The sequence below is a fragment of the Leptodactylus fuscus genome, chromosome 2, assembly GCF_031893055.1.
Source record: "Leptodactylus fuscus isolate aLepFus1 chromosome 2, aLepFus1.hap2, whole genome shotgun sequence".
NCBI classification, from domain to species: Eukaryota; Metazoa; Chordata; class Amphibia; order Anura; family Leptodactylidae; genus Leptodactylus; species Leptodactylus fuscus.
Genome location: NC_134266.1, coordinates 83,381,569 through 83,395,829, shown reverse-complemented (window position 1 = coordinate 83,395,829; position 14,261 = coordinate 83,381,569).

Here is a 14,261-nt window from a genome sequence, read left to right as displayed (position 1 = left end):
CGATGTATGGGGGGGAAAGATGACTATGAACTAAATGGTCCTTTAAGTTCTTCCCTCTACAGTATGTAATTGAAGGTCTACTGTCCACAAATTCCTGAAAGTTGGGATCTAAACTAAGTAGTTTACAGTAGTTGTCCACAATGTTCCTAACTTCCTGGGACCTGTTGTCAAAATTCCCAATCAGCCTGACAAATTTGTCCGTAACTTCTTTATTATTCCCTCGTGGGACGAGCAGTTCTCTCCTATTTCTGGAGGTGGCAAGTTGTAACGCTTCCTCAATGAGCTCCGAAGGATATCCCCTATCCAGGAATCTATCCCGTAAATTCTTAACTTGTCTACCGAATTCCCCCAGGTCCGAGAAATTCCTCCTAATTCTCAAAAATTGACCTTTTGGAATGCCTCTTTTCAGGGTCTTCGGATGATGGCTCTCCCATCTCAGCAAGCTGTTCGTGGCAGTTGGTTTCCTATAGACCAGTGGCGTAACTACCACGGAGGCAGCAGAGGCAGCTGCCACAGGGCCCGGGACATCAGGGGCCTGGTGACAGCTGCTACCGCTGCTATCATTATTCTCAGAGGTCTTTTCGGACCCCCGAGTATAATGATCGGGGCCCCCTGTTGGTGGAATACTTTCCACCAACAGGGGACCCGAAGCTGCAGCAACAGCTGACACACAGGAGCTGCAGCTCTGGCTCCTTTCAGCGCTTCAGGACGCTCCTCCTCTCTCCCCCCTCCCTTTCTCTGCCTGTCCTCTGCCCACCAATGAGAGGGCTGAGGAGAGCCCAGGAGGCGGGGCTTATCCCTGCCGAGCTCCTGCCGTCTTGCACTGAAGAGGAAGAAAGGAAGAAGGAAAATGAAACTAAAGATACACAGGTACATACTGGGGTTACTATACTTAATGTCAGGCATTTGGGGTGATTAATTTTGTTTTAGTAACTCCATGTGCCTCATATTAATAGCAGTTAACCCTATCATGTCCCTCACATTAACCCCTGTGTGCCTCACCATAAGAGTTACTGATATGTGAGACATATGGGGGTAATAGTAATGAAGATACTTTATTATTACCTCCATATCTCTCACAGATCAGTAACTCTTATGGTGAGGCACACAGGGGTTAATGTGAGGGACATGATAGGGTTAACTGCTATTAATATGAGGAACATGGAGTTACTAAATTGTAATGCACATGACCAGATTTTTTATCCACAATTGTCCTGGTATAGCGGTCAGCGGGTGACGTGACAGTATTTAGTCCCGTAGGGGCCACTATGGGACATAATACTGTGTGTAGGGGCCACTATTGGGTATAATACGGTGTGCAGGGGCCTCTAAGGGACATAATACTGTGTGCAGGGGCCACTATGGGACATAATACTGTGTGCAGGGGCCACTATTGGGTATAATACGGTGTGCAGGGGCCTCTAAGGGACATAATACGGTGTGCAGGGGCCACTATGGGACATAATATGGTGTGCAGGGGCCACTATGGGACATAATACTGTGTGCAGGGACCACTATTGGTCATAATAGAGCGTGCAGGAATGCATAGGAGGGACTCGGTCGAGATCTTCGGTGTCGGGGGGGCCCCATGTCAAAAGTTCGCCACGGGGCCCCGCCATTCCTAGTTACACCACTGCTATAGACCATTGAACTCAAGGATCCATCCCTGTTGATTCTGATCTCTAAGTCCAAAAAATAAATTTTGGAAGGATCAATCTCGGCCGTGAATCTTAAATTGACTTCATTGATGTTTAGTTTCTCTACAAAACCCCAGAACATTGACTCCTCTCCGTGCCAGAAAATCAACACATCATCAATATAACGAAGCCACAAAATAATGTGACTTGTCCAGTCTTCGTTTTCTTCTGTGAAAACTAGGCGCTCCTCCCACCAGCCCAGAAACAAGTTGGCATACGCTGGGCTGCCCATCGCAGTTCCTCTTAGCTGGTGGAAGAAGCGCCCATTAAAAACAAAATAATTCCTCTCAAGGATAAATTCAAGGAGTCTTAAGATGAAATCTCCATGTGTCGCTAGTTGATTCCTTCTGGTGCCTAGAAAGTGTTGTATAGCCCCATATCCCAAGGTGTGAGGTATAGAACTGTAGAAAGATTCTACATCTAGGCTTACTATTCTAGTTCCAGGGGTAATGTTAAGTCCTCCAGATGTCTCAGGACGTCCATGGTGTCCTGGACATAGGAGAGAAGCGCCTGCACAAACGGTCTCAAGACCATGTCAACATATGTGCTGATGTTTTGCGTCATCCCCCCTATGCCCAAGACTATAGGACGCCCCTTCAGATGCTCCACCCCCTTATGCACTTTTGGCAATGCATAGAACGTTAGAAGGCTATCTGCGGGTTTTTGGGTACCATGAATTCACGTTCGCTTTTAGTGATGAGGCCCTCTTCCAAAGCCCCCCGCAGAATTCCACACAGTTCTCTCTTGAAGATTTCAGTTGGATCACTTTCCAGCACTCTATATGAGTCCCTATGTCCCAGGATATCATCACACATTTTAACATATGTGGTCCTGTTCATCAGGACCACATTTCCCCCTTTATCGGAGGGTTTGATAATTAAATCTTGTTCAGATTCCAGATTTTTAAGGGCTTTATATTGTGCTGGTGAGAGATTGCATTGTTCATCCTTATATGGTCTTAATTTCTTAATCTCTTCTGTAACTAATGCTTCAAATGAGTCTATGTAGCCTGTCTCAAAAACAGGATGGGATTTGATACTTTTGGGGCGAAGAATGGTCATAGATTTTGATGTTTCTTCTCCCTGTCCCTCCTTATACAGTTCTTCCAGAATCTCCAGGCCAGGTAAGTCATCTATGTCCACACCCCATTCACTACATTTCTTAAGATTCATGATATTCATGTACTTAGCCCATCTAAGCTTCCGACAGAAAAGACTAATGTCCTTGGTCCAGTCAAAGTCACTAAAGTTGTGAGTCGGGACAAACGAAAGTCCCTTAGACAACACTTGCATTTCTGTAACTGATAATGTACGATTCGAAAGATTAATAATCTTTGCTCTAATATTACTCCTTTGTTGTTCAATCTTCGGAGTACTATGTACTATTGTCTTCTTCTTCCGGCGGTTCAAATCCGATTGGTTCAAATCCGGCGTGTGCGCATTAGCCATCAAAGGCTTAGAACCTGGCTACAAATTGGAAGCAAATTCACAGATCGTCCCTAAGATGCTTTTTTTTTCTTAGTTGCATTAGTTTTATTTAGAAAAGTTCCTCACCTCATCTTGCATATACAGAGAAAAATTAAAAAGAAAGAAAAATAAATAAATAAATCAGAAGTTAAAAAAACTAAATCAGAAAAAAACTTTTAGAGATGGTCTATTTTTTATGCAGATCCTTAAACATTTCATATTGATTAAACAGTTCACCCTGGTTATTATTCCTTCAAGGTCCTTCAAGTAGCAGGCTTCTAGCTATGAGTTTTTTTCCAGTCATGTTGCAGTCAAAATTATGTTGACTACCCACCTAGCCACTGAAGGAACACACTGAAAATAGAGATCTAAAGCCAACTCTGGTAAGACAGGTATCTCTTTAGAACAGACATGAGTGATCACTTCAAAAGTCTTCTTTCAAAAAAAGTGACCTTCCTACAACACCACCACATATGAATCATATCGCCCCTCTTACCACAGCCTAACCAGGGATCATTTGTTCATTTCACTAGAAAAAGATCTTGCTAATCTCCTTAGAGTAAGATACCACCTTAATTGTATCTTATGAACCATCACCACCTGATATATACATCTAGTGTATCTACTAGACCACTGCATGGATAACACCATGACTTCCCCAAATCCAATTCCCATTTTAACATATAAATGAACTTTCCTTGTCCATGTAAGGAAACAAGATCAGAGTATATAATAGAATGCCCCTTCCCATCCATAATCTGAGAGTTTATAAAACTAGTAATTTTTTAATCTTCTGAATCAGTCTAGTTTTTTTTTTCCAAACCATTCATCCTGTAGTAATGAAAAATAGTTGTTTAGGTAGTTTATAGGTTTCCATTAATTCCTTAAAGAGACTCTATCATTGGGATAACTAATTTTTAACTAAACATATACTTTCATAGCCTTTAGAAAGGCTATTCCACACATACCTTTTGTATGTTAATCCCCTCATTTTTGAATGAGCCTGCTTTAATACATATGCTAATTAGCCAGTAATGAGCAATGGAAGAATCAGTGAGCACTGTCTGCTATGTGTGTGTGAGAGCAGGGAGGCTGCTGCAGCTGATGATGACTCATCAGCCTTCCCTGGTCTCACACACAGTAGACAGTGCTCACTGAGACTTCTAGTGATCATTGCTGTCTAATTAGCATATGAGTTGCTGTCTAATTAGCATATGAATAAAATGTAGGCTCATTCAAAAACGACTGAGGGTATTAACATACAAAAGGTACAGTATAGACCAAAAGTTTGGACACACCTTCTCATTCAATGAGTTTTCTGTATTTTCAAGACTATGAAAATTGTAGATTCACACTGAAGGCATCAAAACTACGAATTAACACGTGTGGAATTATATACTTAACAAAAAAGTGTGAAACAACTGAAAATCTGTCTTCTATTCTAGGTTCTTCAAAGTAGCCACCGTTTGCTTTGATTACTGCTTTGCACACTCTTGGCATTCTCTTGATAAGCTTCAAGTGGTAGTCACCGGAAATGGTTTTCACTTCACAAGTGTTTTATAAGTTTAATAAGTGGGATTTCTTGCCTTATAAATGGGGTTGGGACCATCAGTTGTGTTGTGCAGAAGTCAGGTGGATACACAGCTGGTAGTCCTACTGAATAGACTGGTAGAATTTGTATTATGGCAAGAAAAAAGCAGCTAAGTAAAGAAAAACGAGTTGCCATCATTACTTTAGGTCTGTACTGTATGTGTGAAATAGCCTTTCTAAAGGCTATACAAGTATATGTTTAGTTAAAAATTAGTTTTCCCAATGATAGAGCCCCTTTAAACTCTCTTAATTGATTTGCTACACATAAATCCTCCAAAGTGGTTGCTCTCCTACCCAACCACACTTTCAAGTTTAAGCCAGGAATTAAGTCTTTAAAATATTAACTTAAGGTACGACAGATTAACCTTTAGACCCATGTTACCTAAAATAACTTAGTATATGGTACAAAGAGAAGTCTATCTGAAACATGGAGCCCCAACAACTTATAAATAAATAATAGTTTTAATAATCTAAGCTTCATGTAGGCCCGCACAGTTTTAAACCAATACAAATTGTCCCTGTCAAGCCAATATTTTTTTAGCTTCTAGTATTGATGTCAATTGAAATAATTTCAGGTTAGGTACTGCCATACCCCCAAGTTGTATATATATATTACATGTCTCTGTCCACGACTTCATCTGCGTGTTGTTGTGTTTTTATTCTCCCAAATAAATCTACATAATTGGTCCTGAAGATTATTAATAACAGAATGATGAAATGGAAGTGGGACTGATCTAAAGTAAATCAAAATCTTCTTCTTTATTAAATTAATTTTTGCAATCCATGGAAATCTAACCTTATCAATTTTCTAAGCTCCATTGTAACATGCTGCATTATTTTCTTATCATTAATCCTAAGCATCGTTGAAGCGCACTCGCCAACTGAGCTGCTGGGACCTGCTCAATCACCCTTCTAAATATGCTTTTTAGTCATGAAACCTTGTTGCTCAGGCCCAATGAAAGATGAAATAATTATTGACAACACTGGAGCCAATATAGCTGTGAAGATCTTAAAGGAGTTTTCCCATTTCAGTGTATCAGCAGTCTGCCTGTAGTGTCTTCTGCCCACTTCCTGTATTTCTCTCCCCCTCCTTCCTTTTGCTTAACAGGACACAGAACATTTATATAGCTCAGATAATATGCAGATACTTGTACAGAATGGACCCAATGTTTACACAGAAAGGTAACCGGGCTTTATCAGCAAACTGCAATTAGCTGAACAATTGTCCTACCGGCAAGAGCTGTGAGTGACATCACTTGTCCTATAGGTCCATGGTGATACCAACATTGTATAAACCAGTGATTCCCAAAGTGGTTCAGTTGGACCCCCAGGGGTCCACGGGACACTCGACTGAGGTCATCGTTAGATCTAATCTTTTCGCAATATGGTAGAAATATAGCAGCAGGGCGTCCATTGAAGCCAGTAAAATTTTGAAAGTGGTCTACAAGGAAAAAAGTTTGGGAACCTCTGATGTAAACAATGGGAGGAGTAAATTCACATAGCAGGCAAACAAAGCAGAATTTCAAAAGCAATATATTTAGGAAAAGGCTACAATTTACATAAGCTACCAGTATAGATAGGATCCTTGAGATGGGACTGCTCCTTTAATATCTAAGTAAAATAATTGGCTTATATAAAGTTCAGGAAACAATATGCTTTTTTCTGCTTTATGTATGGTAATCATTTGTGCTTCAAACATTTCCTTAGGAATTTCACTTCCGTTAACCAAATAAATAGAAAGATTTGTAAGGTGGGGAATAAGTAGTTTTTCATACGAGCAGCATTATTCATTTAGGAATCCATCAGGACCTGATGCCTTTCGATTTTATTTTTTTAATTGCCAATTACTACACCTACTTTCTCTCCAGGTACCAATTTATTAATTCCTTTACTCACATTAATAATAGGGAGAATCAACTTCTAAAGCAACTTGTTAATATCATTAATATCATGAAATCCCGTATCAATCACCTGCACAATTTTAAATCTCTCAAATTCCATCTCGGGGAAAATTCTTGTGCTACCTTTCCAGTTGAAGATTCTTTATATTTGCCTTTAGCAAAAAGACCCCAAATACATATATTTTTCTTTAAAGATACTAGTATAACACTTGGAATAGGTATGTGCCTAGATGAGAGTAAAAGAGTGACTATTCCCAAGCTAATATACCTTGAATGCTACGTGTTTGGAATTTGGCAGATTGACAACTCTTGGCCATTGCAGTCTATTTTACTATTTTATGCTAGATCTGTCCATTTCCAAAAGGGAAATATGTGGTTTTCTTACATTTTATGACAACATATAATTAAAAAAAAATTACATCAGTGGGCTACAAAGAAAACAGTCATGTCACATCCTAATTGAAAATATATGAAAATGTCGTGGTTTAGATCATCTGGTTCTCTGTATAATACCTTCACTGCCATCTTTGTTCATATGGCATACTATATAATCCCATACAGATGTAAAACATACAAAACCCATAAATAAGTTCCTTGGTGATACTAACTGAAAAAGCTGGTGGAGACACTTGTGAATCCATGCAGGCAGTAATTACAGATATATTGCTTATAATTGCCATATAATGCCTAAATAATAATAACTTTCATATACTATAGTTATAGTCCCAATCTAGGGAAGAATATGCAAATCTGTCTCCCATGATGTTAATATAGGGAGATAGTGCCTCGGTCATGCTACCCACTACCTACAGCAGTGCCCAGGCCATCTTTCAGAGCAGTTCATTCAGAGATTGAATTGGAGAAAAATAAGAACATTTACTGTGATCGAGTCTTCATGTACATTAGTGGGCATGGACAACCTAACGTACAAGATCCTCATGCTGAGCTGGCCTCATTACTGAACAAGATCAACTAGGATAATCAGGGTTGGAAACAGCCAACCAATCTTACCGAAAGGGATCACCCTTGGTTTGGAAAGAAGCCATCTAAACGTTGCACCTTTAATTCAGTTGAGCATTGCACCAGCAGAGTGCTAGGCCCTTGGGGTGAGTTGAGCCTTGCGCCAGAAGTGTTTTTGGCCCTTGGGGTGAGTAGAGCCTTACACCAGCAGAATGTTAGGCCCTTATGGTGAGTTGAGCCTTGTAGCATCAGAGTGTTAGGCCCTTTGATTTGATTTTGACAATCCCCCCTTGTGGGGGAGCCCTAAAACATTGAATTGCAGGCCCTTGGGGGGAGCCATAAAAAATTAATGAGGTTTTTTTAAGTATTACATTAGGGTGAAGGGTGTGTGGGGTGGCATTTCTTTGGAGGGCCACACAGCCCTCTGTGTTCTTGTCAGAGGTAGCCTGACTGCCATTAGGTACTGAGATGAGATCCTCAGACCCCTTGTGAGACCATATGAAGGTGCGGTTGGCCCTGAGTTCCTCCTAATGCAGGACAATGCCAGACCTCATGTGGCTGGAGTGTGTGAGCAGTTCCTGCAAGATGAAGGCATTGAAGCTATGAACTGGACCGCCCATTCCCCAGATCTGAATCCGACTGAGCACATCTGGGACATCATGTCTCACTCCATCCACCAACGTCACATTGCACCACAGACTGTCCAGGAGTTGGCAGATGCTTTAGTCCAGGTCTAGGAGGAGATCCCTCAGGAGACCATCCACAACATCATCAGCAGCATGCCCATGCATTGTAGGGAGGTCATACAAATATGAGGAGGCCACACACACTACTGAGCCTTTTGACATGTTTTAAGGACATTACATCAAAGGTGGATCAGCCTGTAGTGTGTTTTTCCACTTTAATCTTAAGGGGGTGGGACTCCAAATCCAGGTCACCATTATTTAATAAATTTGATTTCCATTGATGATTTTTGTGTGATTTTTTTTTATCACCACATTCAACTTTGTACAGAACAAAGTATTTAATGAGAATATTTCATTCATTCAGATCTAGGATGTGTTATTTGAGTGTTCTCTTTACTTTTTTTGTGCAGTGTATATAATGCGCTAGACATATCTAATAAATTTCTATAAAGACACCAGAAAATTTTTGTATTGTTGGCAGGAAATGTGCACAATTTCCATTTGGAAGGCATAATTCATTATACTTCCCCTGCTTTTTGAGAGTATGATCAAGAAAAAAAACCTAAAAGCTGTTTTATCTAACACAACAACTTTCATCTTCATCTTGCTTTCTTTCATCAAAACAAGTCCCCACCTGCCACCAGCTTGGCAGAATCAAACTAAAGCCCATCTTCAGCCAAATCCTATTTCAGAGGAATGCGCCTTAACTCCGACACAAACACATTTCTATTGTCATGCAACTATTGCGCTTTATTTTTTTCGCTTCACTTTCCAATAGAGTGGGTCTGTTATCAGAGTGCGGAGTCTCGTTTTGTCAGAAAGCATTATCCCCACATTACAAATTTCTGCCTTGGCTGGTCTCTAATTGGATATAACAGGTCTAAATAGATAGGTATTAACGGCTCCTGAACCAAGCGGTAATTAGTTGGTCATAAAAGGAGCACAACGGAGATGCTAATTATGTTCCAGTAGATGAATAGAGCTGAGCCACAGGAGCAGAAAATTATCATTGTGGAAACTTGTTACAATTGATGACTTGCTGGTGGCAGTGAATAGAGACACTGCTAATAAAGGAACGCTCTTAACATTTCCCAGCACATAGACTATTGTGAGAGCAAGATAAATAGATACAAGAGGCTAAAGCATAATACTACTCAAGTTAAGCAAGTGCAACTTTCTTGGCAATGTAATATTACACTGTGATATAACTCAGCAGGCAATTGCCTTGTATATCACGTCTGTTGAAATTTACTTAGATTTACTATGCAAAAAAACTACAATGCTTACATATTAGAGAGATTTGTCCGCTTTGCTGAGATTTGTATCATGTAATTTATTACCACATAACCATAAAAGAACAAACTAATAAACTGTCCTTGCCTAATTATCGTGTCTTATTACAATAAAATCTGACGAATGTTTGGATGAAGACAGGGAATGTTATAAACCATTTACAGGTTCAGGACCAAGATGCCAAGGGCATTCAGGAATAGACAGCGTTCAGCTGTTTTTACTGTATGTTATTTTTATTTGTTGGACCATAGGTGTGATGATGCATGTGCCTGTACACAAATTGTCATTGTTCACACAAATCCCTGTACCCAGTAGGCTCTTAAGTTGAATCACTTGTATCAAACAAACACGCAAATTTAGGCTTGGAAAAATCTGTTCTGTTTTGTTTTCACCATCAGAAATGAGATGTTTTAAAAAAAAAAATAGAATTGAAATTTGCACTATACACCATAGCTATGTGAAAATAAAAGGGTATTCCCATCTGGACATTTATGGCTGTATCTGCAGGATATGCTAAAAATTGGGTTGAGCCGAAGTTGAGATTTCAGGATCGATATCAAAATCTGATTTCCAATCATTTTCCAGCAGGAGCTGACTTTTTCCCATAGGAATGCATTGAGCAGCGTTGATTGGGCGAATGCCATACAGAGTACAGCATTCGGCCAATCAACGCTGGTTCTGCCAGAGGCTCATCTGTGAGGAAGCAAAGTCTAATATCGGACCAGAATGGAGACTGCTGTGGCCCAATCTTAGACTCCGCCTCCTCCAGCAGAACCAGCATTTATTGGCCGAATGCTCTACTCTGTATGGCATTCAGCCAATCAACGCTGGTCAATGCAGTCCTATGCCGAGATGTAGCCGTGCTGGCCATGCACTCAGCTTGGCTACACCAGAGATGCAGCCAAGCTGAGCGCACGGCCAGCACTGCTACACCGGAGCTGTGAACCCCGCTGCACACTCAGCTCTGCTGAATCAGAGATGCGATGAACCCTGCTGCACACTCATCTCTGCTGAATCAGAGATGCGATGAACCCTGCTGCACACTCAGCTCTGCTGCATCAGAGATGCGATGAACCCTGCTGCACGCTGAGCTCTGCTGCATCAGAAATGTAGCAGAGCTGAGTGTGCGCTGAACTCTGATGCACACTCAGCTCTGCTGAATTAGAGATGCGATGAACCCTGCTGCACACTCAGATCTGCTGCATCAGAGATGCGATGAACCCTGCTGCACGCTGAGCTCTGCTGCATCAGAAATGTAGCAGAGCTGAGTGTGCCCTGAACCCTGCTGCACACTCAGCTCTGCTGCATCTCGGCATAGGAATGCATTGACCAGCATTGATTGGCCGAATGCCAACAGAGTACAGCATTTGGCCAATCAACGCTGGTTCTGTCAGAGGAGGCAGAGTCTAAGATGGGTCAACAGCAGTCTCCATTCTGGTCCGATATTAGACTCCGCCTCCTCACAGACGAGCCTCTGGCAGAACCAGCGTTGATTGGCCAAATGCTGTACTCTGTTGGCATTCGGCCAATCAACTCTGGTCAATGCATTCCTATGGGAAAAAGTCAGCTCATGCATATCGCAAGCTGACAGGGATGCCGACCAGATAGAGCCCCAAAGAGCTGGGTGAGTGACATTCCCACCTAAATAAAAGTAATCCCTAGCTAATCCTGCTTGTACATCTATCCCTGTCTCACAGTCACATAGTTCACAGTCTCATATGAACCGGATATTAAATCCACTATTCGTATTAATTGGAGGTCACCTGATTTAGTCAGTCAATTAGTTTTTCTGATTTCTTTTCGATGCCTTCATTGTCGTAGTTCCTGTCCAACCTCCCTGCGCAATTATTGGTGCAAAAAAAGCATATCTGATATCTGATCGAACATGTACTCAATCGAACGCTGTTCGCTCATCTCTAGTCCTAACTCTTTGAAGGAAAACATGTCCGCACATGAGCAGGTGATTTTACAACTCCAATACGAGTGGAGAGACTCGTGCATATGCGGCTATTTCTTTCTAGTGCAGGGGTCGGCAACCCCTGGCACGCGTGCCAAGACTGGCACGCGAGGCATATTTTGCTGGCACGGCAGCCAGCCTGCGACTTCACACTAAATTTAGAGAGAGAGAGCATCCTTTTAGTGCTCTGGTAGAGCTGCGGTGTAGGACACGCCCCATTCTCTCCCTGCCCACCAATCAGAGGTGAGCCTCTCACTGCACAGGATAAGGGCTCCCTGGACCTGCTGTTACACGTGAGGAGGAGCTCCTGCCGCCTGCAGCCTGAGGAGGAGAGGACGCTCAGGGGAGCAAAGTGAAAGCAAACACAACACCAGGTATGTGTGTGTTACTAACTATTCTTATTAATGTCAGACATTTGGTTTTATTAATTTAGTTTTAGTAACTCCATGTGCCTCACATTAATAGCAGTTAACCCCATCATGTCCCTCACCTTAACCCCTGTGTGGCTCACATAAGGGTTACTGAGGTGTGAGACATATGGAGGTACTAATAAAGGACCTATATAATGAAGATATTCACTTATTATCTCCATATGTCTCACATATCAGTGTCCCTTATGTAAAGTACACAGGGGGTTAATGTGAGGGACATGATGGGGTTAACTGCTATTAATATGAGGCACATTGAGTTGTAACCTGCAATGCACATGAGCAGACTCTATCTACAACTGTGGATAAAGTACAGACCTATATATTTCAATTGACCCATATATACAGCCATTCTTTTTGTGGCTGTGTATCTGGGCCAAATTGAAGAACTGAAAAATATGGAGCAGGTCCTATATGTGTCCTATACATACCCTATACATGTCCTATACATACCCTATACATGTCCTATACATCCCCTATATCTGTCCTATATATCCCTTATATCTGTCCTATACATCCCCTATATGTCTGAATTTGCAGCCCTGTCAATTCATTTTTAATGTATAGGTCAGTGAAAACCACATGCGTGCCATTTGTATGCAGGAGGTGTAAGGCTGAGGCCCCACATTGCAGAAATGCAGCATTTTTGTTGCAGATTTTGATGCGGTTTATTTCAACCAAAGCTAAAAATGGCTACAGAAGGAATGGGAAATATATAGGAAGCTTCTTATACGTCTCCCTTCTGCTCAATCCACTCCTGTCTTAGGCTCAGAAAAACACAGCAAAATATGTAACAAAAAAAGCTGTGTTCCAACAACGTGGGGGCCTTAGGCTAAAGCCCCACGTTGCAGAAACAGCTTTTTTTCGTTGCAGATTTTGCTGTTTTTTGTGAGCCGAAGCCAGGAGTAGATTGAGCAGGAGGGAGACATATAAGAAGCTTCCTATATATTTCCCATTCGTTTTCTAGCCATTCTTGGTTTTGACGGAAAGAAAAACGCAGCCAAATCTGCAATAAAAAAGCTGCATTTTTGTAATGTGGGGCCTTAGTGTGATTCTATTGGGTGGTGACACTGTAACTAGATGCAATTATAGCCAAATCCAGTTCCTGGGCACCAGTGCGGTCACTTTGGTGTAAGTGTGACACCCATTAATTCCTGGCTGGGGTTTTGCTGTTACTGCACTGCCAGGAACTAAAAGTGACTGAAATTAATCTGCGTTTCACTTAGGGAGCGTTCACACTACCGTCTGTGTCCAACAGCTAGTGTCCGCTGCTAATGTCTGTTCAAAATCTTGTGTGGACATTAGCAGCGGACACTAGCTGTGTCTGTGACATTTTGCATTGATTTAAATGGACACCGGGTGCGTTCGTTTACTGTTCGTGGGTGTCCTTAAGTGTCCGTTCCCAAAGATGTCCGACTTTTCAAGCAGACAGAAAAACCTACATGTCGGGTTTTGCTGTCCACTTGAAAAGTCGGACATCTTTGTGAACGGACAGTTAAGGACAGGCACGGACAGTAAAAGAACGCACCCGGTGTCCGTTTAAATCAATGCAAAATGTCACGGACACAGCGAGTGTCCGATACTAATATCCGCACAAGATTTTGAACGGACATTAGCAGCGGACACTAGCTGTCGGACACCGACGGTAGTGTGAACACTCCCTTACAGAAAACTGAAGTTACTAACGGCCAAGGACTGGATGGAGCATACAGGTACATTGTGTGTCAGCGCTTTACAGGTATGACCTTACTCTGCTCCCAGTCACATACATTACCACTAATTGTGGGTTACGCATGTACTTACATTGCTTCTAAAGGAAAAGAACATGTGTATCCAGGCAAATAGCGGTAAGCGCATGTGGCTGGGAGCGCAGTATGACAGCACCCCTATGTTGCGGTTTGTGCTATATGACTTTAGTGTAGGTGTCGTCAGCTTTACAATTATTGCCCGGCACTCCGAGGACCTCATCTTTGATTTTTTAATTTAAATCGGCACGCCGAACAGAAAAGGTTGCCTACCCCTGGTCTAGTGTCTTGGCCACAACTCCTGTTCCCCACTGGTAGAATACTGTAAATTATGAATGAAACATAAATATACTTACGCATGTTTTGTAAAATAAGTCAATAGACATATTTCTTCTCATACATTACTTCCCATTTCAGTATTCAGCTCTGGTAGAAAACAATCCATAAAACAGGAAAGGGTTTTCTTTTAAAACTCAATAAATTAGATAAGTGAATTATTGCTGTTACAATGTGTTGAGCTGTTCAATGACATGTCTTA